The following is a 6901-nucleotide window of genomic DNA, read 5'->3' as shown; positions in this document are numbered from 1 at the left end:
CACTGTAACGTCAGCAGCACGTTCCACTTGTGGTGCTGATTAATTAAATGGAGCATTTTAATCAGAGAAAAATTGAAATGTTTTTTCTGCTTTTTTTTATTTGCACAAGCAGTTGTACTTTGACATGGATGCACTTACCTGGTGTAGCTCTTGCATCACACCCATCTACTCCACTACAGAGCGTGAGAAAGTTAAGAGTGTGATTTGAGGATTTCCTCTCCTGACATCTGTGTGGTTTGAGATTCAACAGATAATTAAAGCTGCAAGCACGGGCCCTCGAACCCCTTGCGAGCCACGGGAGTCGCACCCAGCGCAGCCATGCACAAGAGTCCTACTATGTCCTCTTCTCTCTCCTGCTCTTTTCCCCAGAGAAGCACAGCAGTATACAGCAAAAGAAAAGACATGGCCCCCTCCCAGCAGGGGGCACTATGAGTGTATCATCATATGAGCATATAAATGAGTTGAGAGTATGAAGGTCATCCTGATTATCTGTGCAGAGCAAACATGTAATTTGGTTTAATGGACTGTGTTATTTGCAAAATTACTTTAGTGTTGTTTAGAGTTTGTGTAGACATTTCAATGATGTTATTTTCAGCCACATATGTTAAGAATACCAGGATGTCCTTGGTTAAATATATCCTAGTATTTGTGGATATACATATGAAAAATTTAACTTTAATGGACATTTGTACTTTGAGTGAGTTATTTTTATGTGATTACATGTGTAATGTGGTTACAAGAAAATTGCACGTTAAGAAAAAGTATCAATTTGTCAGAGGATAACTCATGCAGTTCAGTTTGAGAGATGTTGATGAAGCAGATTGATGGAGCCTGTTGTGAAAAGTTAGGCATTGTTTTTCCAAGCATTTTATAATTTGTATTTTAACCATGCACATTTCATGATTAAATGTAGGGAGGTGGGACTTTAGTTGAATGGGACTAGTTGTTTGGTTAAGTGGTGTCTTATGATTGATGACTGATGACTTATGTTCTTATTTTGACTGTGTTTTTATTGCTAGAGCACAACAGAGCTCTGGTGCATTTTCTACATTTCTAATGTAAAAAGTCATACTCAAAATGTCATAAAAATGGTCATAGTATAGTAAGTCGTCAAAATAGGCCAAAAAAAGTAATACTTTAGAATGGCCTCAAAATGTCATAAAAATGGTCATAGTATAGTAAGGCGTCAAAATGGGCCAAAAAAAGTCAAAAAAAATTTTTTGGCCTCAAAATGTCATAAAAAACGTCATAGTATAGTATGGCGTCAAAATCGGCCAAAAAAACGTCAAAATTTTTTTTGGCCTCAAAATGTCATAAAAAAACGTCATAGTATAGTATGGCATCAAAATCGGCCAAAAGAAGTCAAAATTTTTTTTGGGCTCAAAAAGTGCCAAAACGATTACCGGCCTGTCGCTCTGTCGCTCTGACTCCAGTCATCATGAAGTGCTTCGAGAGGATCCTCCTAAAGTACATCAAGGACACCATCCCCGCTGGCATGGACAGCCTCCAGTTTGCCTACAGGGAGAACCGTTCTACGGAGGATGCTGTCTCGTTAGCACTTCACACGGCCCTGACTCACCTGCAGCATCCTAACACCTATGTTAGGATGCTATTTGTGGACTTCAGCTCAGCCTTTAACACTGTTCCCCCGGACATGCTGGCCCTGAAGCTCCACAACCTGGGTTTGTCAACACCGTTCTGCTCCTGGATCAGTGACTTCCTCACCAACAGGCCCCAGGTGGTGAGGATAGGAGAGTCTACATCTGCCCCACTGATCCTCAACACTGGCACGCCGCAAGGTTGTGTGCTCAGCCCTGCCCTCTTCACACTCTTCACACTCTTCACACACGACTGCTCTGCCATCCACCCCACAAACATGGTTGTGAAGTTTGCGGACGACACCACCGTGGTGGGTCTCATATCCAACAATGATGAGACCCACTACAGAGAAGAGGTCCAGAATCTGACACAGTGGTGTAACAGGAATAACCTCATCCTGAACATCAGCAAGACCAAGGAGGTCATAGTGGACTATAGGAGGTCCAGGAAGACTGAACACGCTCCTCTCTGCATACATGGGGAGGCGGTGGAGCGTGTGGACAGCATAAAGTTCCTGGGCATCCACATTTCCTCTGACCTCTCCTGGTCTGTGAACACTTCACACCTGGTGAAAAAGGCCCAACAACGGCTCTTCTTTCTCAGGAAGTTGAAGCGGACTGGACTGTCTTCTCAGCTGCTCACAAACTTTTACAGGGCCACGATCGAAAGCATCCTGTGTCTCAGTGTGACAGTGTGGTATGGCAGCTGCACAGCACAGGACCGGAAAGACTTAGCCCGGGTGGTGAGGACAGCACAGGGGATTGTAGGCTGTCGTCTACCAGATTTGGACTCAGTGTACACTGCCCGAGTCCAGAAAAGGGCCAGACGCATTGCGACCGATCCCACCCACCCAGGCAATTCACTGTTTGTACCGCTTCCATCAGGAAAGCGGTACAGGAACATTAAAACAAGCACAAACAGACTCAGGGACAGCTTCTTCCCCAGAGCTGTAAAAGCAATAGCCCCCCCGCAGTGAAACACTCAACCCCCCTACAGAACCCTCACACAGGCACCCTCCCCCCTCCAGCCACATACACCCACCTTCTCACACACACACTCACACCCAGACAGACAGACACACACACACACACACACACACACACATCCCTGGTGACAACCACACAGAAGACAATCAACACTGACAGCACTCCATACACTGGACCGCACTAAGCTGCACTTTATTACTTTACTTACTTTGTGTTTATATTTTCACAAGTGTTCTTTTTTTTTAAAGTATTTATGTTATTATTCACATGTGCCTTTAAGCCGAGATTCTCTGAAAAATTTCGTTATGCTCGCATAATGACAATAAAGACTCTTGAATCTTGAATCTTGAATCAAAAAACGTCATAGTATAGTATGGCGTCAAAATCGGCCAAAAAAAGTCAACATTTTTTTTGGCCTCAAAATGTCATAAAAATGGTCACAGTATAGTAAGGCGTCAAAATGGGCCAAAAAAAGTCATACTTTAGAACGGCCTCAAAATTTCATAAAAATGGTCATAGTATAGTAAGTCGTCACAATAGGCCAAAAAAAGTCATACTTTAGAACGGCCTCAAAATGTCATAAAAATGGTCATAGTATAGTATGGCGTCAAAATCGGCAAAAAAGAGTCAAAAATTTTTTGGGCCTCAAAATGTCATAAAAAACGTCATAGTATAGTATGGCGTTTTTTTCGGGCAAAAGAAGTCCAAATTTTTTTTTGCCTCAAAATTTCATAAAAAACGTCATAGTATAGTATGGCATTTTTTTTTTCGGGCAAAAAAAGTCCAAATTTTGTTTGGCCTCAAAATGTCATAAAAAAAGTCATAGTATAGTATGGCTTTTTTTTCGGGCAAAAAAAGTCAACATTTTTTTTGGCCTCAAAATGTCATAAAAAAAGTCATAGTATAGTATGCGGTTTTTTTCGGGCAAAAAAAGTCAACATTTTTTTTGGCCTCAAAAATTCATAAAAAACGTCATAGTATAGTATGGCGTTTTTCCGGGCAAAAAAAGTCAACATTTTTTTTGTCCTCAAAATGTCATAAAAAACGTCATAGTATAGTATGGCGTTTTTTTCGGGCAAAAAAAGTCCAAAAATTTTTTGGCCTCAAAATGTCATAAAAAACGTCATAGTATAGTATGGCGTTTTTTTCGGGCAAAAAAAGTCCAAATTTTTTCTGGCCTCAAAATGTCATAAAAAACGTCATAGTATAGTATGGCGTTTTTTTCGGGCAAAAAAAGTCAACATTTTTTTTGGCCTCAAAATTTCATAAAAAACGTCATAGTATAGTATGGCGTTTTTTTCGGGCAAAAAAAGTCAACATTTTTTTTGGCCTCAAAAATTCATAAAAAACGTCATAGTATAGTATGGCGTTTTTTTCGGGCAAAAAAAAGTCCAAAAATTTTTTGGCCTCAAAAATTCATAAAAAACGTCATAGTATAGTATGGCGTTTTTTTCGGGCAAAAAAAGTCAAAAAATTTTTTGGCCTCAAAATGTCATAAAAAACGTCATAGTATAGTATGGCGTTTTTTTCGGGCAAAAAAAGTCAAAAAAATTTTTGGCCTCAAAATTTCATAAAAAACGTCATAGTATAGTATGGCGTTTTTTTCGGGCAAAAAAAGTCAACATTTTTTTTGGCCTCAAAAATTCATAAAAAACGTCATAGTATAGTATGGCGTTTTTTTCGGGCAAAAAAAAGTCCAAAAATTTTTTGGCCTCAAAAATTCATAAAAAACGTCATAGTATAGTATGGCGTTTTTTTCGGGCAAAAAAAGTCAAAAAATTTTTTGGCCTCAAAATGTCATAAAAAACGTCATAGTATAGTATGGCGTTTTTTTCGGGCAAAAAAAGTCAAAAAAATTTTTGGCCTCAAAAATTCATAAAAAACGTCATAGTATAGTATGGCGTTTTTTTCGGGCAAAAAAAGTCCCCAAATTTTTTGGCCTCAAAATGTCATAAAAAACGTCATAGTATAGTATGGCGATTTTTTCGGGCAAAAAAAGTCAACATTTTTTTTGGCCTCAAAATGTCATAAAAAAAAGTCATAGTATAGTATGCGGTTTTTTTCGGGCAAAAAAAGTCAACATTTTTTTTGGCCTCAAAAATTCATAAAAAACGTCATAGTATAGTATGGCGTTTTTCCGGGCAAAAAAAGTCAACATTTTTTTTGTCCTCAAAATGTCATAAAAAACGTCATAGTATAGTATGGCGTTTTTTTCGGGCAAAAAAAGTCAAAAAATTTTTTGGGCTCAAAATGTCATAAAAAACGTCATAGTATAGTATGCCGTTTTTTTCGGGCAAAAAAAGTCAAAAAAATTTTTGGCCTCAAAATTTCATAAAAAACGTCATAGTATAGTATGGCGTTTTTTTCGGGCAAAAAAAGTCAACATTTTTTTTGGCCTCAAAAATTCATAAAAAACGTCATAGTATAGTATGGCGTTTTTTTCGGGCAAAAAAAAGTCCAAAAATTTTTTGGCCTCAAAAATTCATAAAAAACGTCATAGTATAGTATGGCGTTTTTTTCGGGCAAAAAAAGTCCAAAAATTTTTTGGCCTCAAAATGTCATAAAAAACGTCATAGTATAGTATGGCGTTTTTTTCGGGCAAAAAAAGTCAAAAAAATTTTTGGCCTCAAAATGTCATAAAAAACGTCATAGTATAGTATGGCGTTTTTTTCGGGCAAAAAAAGTCAAAAAAATTTTTGGCCTCAAAATTTCATAAAAAACGTCATAGTATAGTATGGCGTTTTTTTCGGGCAAAAAAAGTCAACATTTTTTTTGGCCTCAAAAATTCATAAAAAACGTCATAGTATAGTATGGCGTTTTTTTCGGGCAAAAAAAAGTCCAAAAATTTTTTGGCCTCAAAAATTCATAAAAAACGTCATAGTATAGTATGGCGTTTTTTTCGGGCAAAAAAAGTCAAAAAATTTTTTGGCCTCAAAATGTCATAAAAAACGTCATAGTATAGTATGGCGTTTTTTTCGGGCAAAAAAAGTCAAAAAAATTTTTGGCCTCAAAAATTCATAAAAAACGTCATAGTATAGTATGGCGTTTTTTTCGGGCAAAAAAAGTCAACATTTTTTTTGGCCTCAAAATGTCATAAAAAAAAGTCATAGTATAGTATGCGGTTTTTTTCGGGCAAAAAAAGTCAACATTTTTTTTGGCCTCAAAAATTCATAAAAAACGTCATAGTATAGTATGGCGTTTTTCCGGGCAAAAAAAGTCAAAAAATTTTTTGGCCTCAAAATGTCATAAAAAACGTCATAGTATAGTATGGCGTTTTTTTCGGGCAAAAAAAGTCAAAAAAATTTTTGGCCTCAAAATTTCATAAAAAACGTCATAGTATAGTATGGCGTTTTTTTCGGGCAAAAAAAGTCAACATTTTTTTTGGCCTCAAAAATTCATAAAAAACGTCATAGTATAGTATGGCGTTTTTTTCGGGCAAAAAAAAGTCCAAAAATTTTTTGGCCTCAAAAATTCATAAAAAACGTCATAGTATAGTATGGCGTTTTTTTCGGGCAAAAAAAGTCAAAAAATTTTTTGGCCTCAAAATGTCATAAAAAACGTCATAGTATAGTATGGCGTTTTTTTCGGGCAAAAAAAGTCAAAAAAATTTTTGGCCTCAAAATGTCATAAAAAACGTCATAGTATAGTATGGCGTTTTTTTCGGGCAAAAAAAGTCAAAAAAATTTTTGGCCTCAAAATTTCATAAAAAACGTCATAGTATAGTATGGCGTTTTTTTCGGGCAAAAAAAGTCAACATTTTTTTTGGCCTCAAAAATTCATAAAAAACGTCATAGTATAGTATGGCGTTTTTTTCGGGCAAAAAAAGTCAACATTTTTTTTGGCCTCAAAATGTCATAAAAAAAAGTCATAGTATAGTATGCGGTTTTTTTCGGGCAAAAAAAGTCAACATTTTTTTTGGCCTCAAAAATTCATAAAAAACGTCATAGTATAGTATGGCGTTTTTCCGGGCAAAAAAAGTCAAAAAATTTTTTGGCCTCAAAATGTCATAAAAAACGTCATAGTATAGTATGGCGTTTTTTTCGGGCAAAAAAAGTCAAAAAAATTTTTGGCCTCAAAATTTCATAAAAAACGTCATAGTATAGTATGGCGTTTTTTTCGGGCAAAAAAAGTCAACATTTTTTTTGGCCTCAAAAATTCATAAAAAACGTCATAGTATAGTATGGCGTTTTTTTCGGGCAAAAAAAAGTCCAAAAATTTTTTGGCCTCAAAAATTCATAAAAAACGTCATAGTATAGTATGGCGTTTTTTTCGGGCAAAAAAAGTCAAAAAATTTTTTGGCCTCAAAATGTCATAAA

Source organism: Toxotes jaculatrix, chromosome 9, assembly GCF_017976425.1.
Source record: "Toxotes jaculatrix isolate fToxJac2 chromosome 9, fToxJac2.pri, whole genome shotgun sequence".
In the NCBI taxonomy this organism is placed as follows: Eukaryota; Metazoa; Chordata; class Actinopteri; family Toxotidae; genus Toxotes; species Toxotes jaculatrix.
This window is presented reverse-complemented; position numbering follows the sequence as displayed.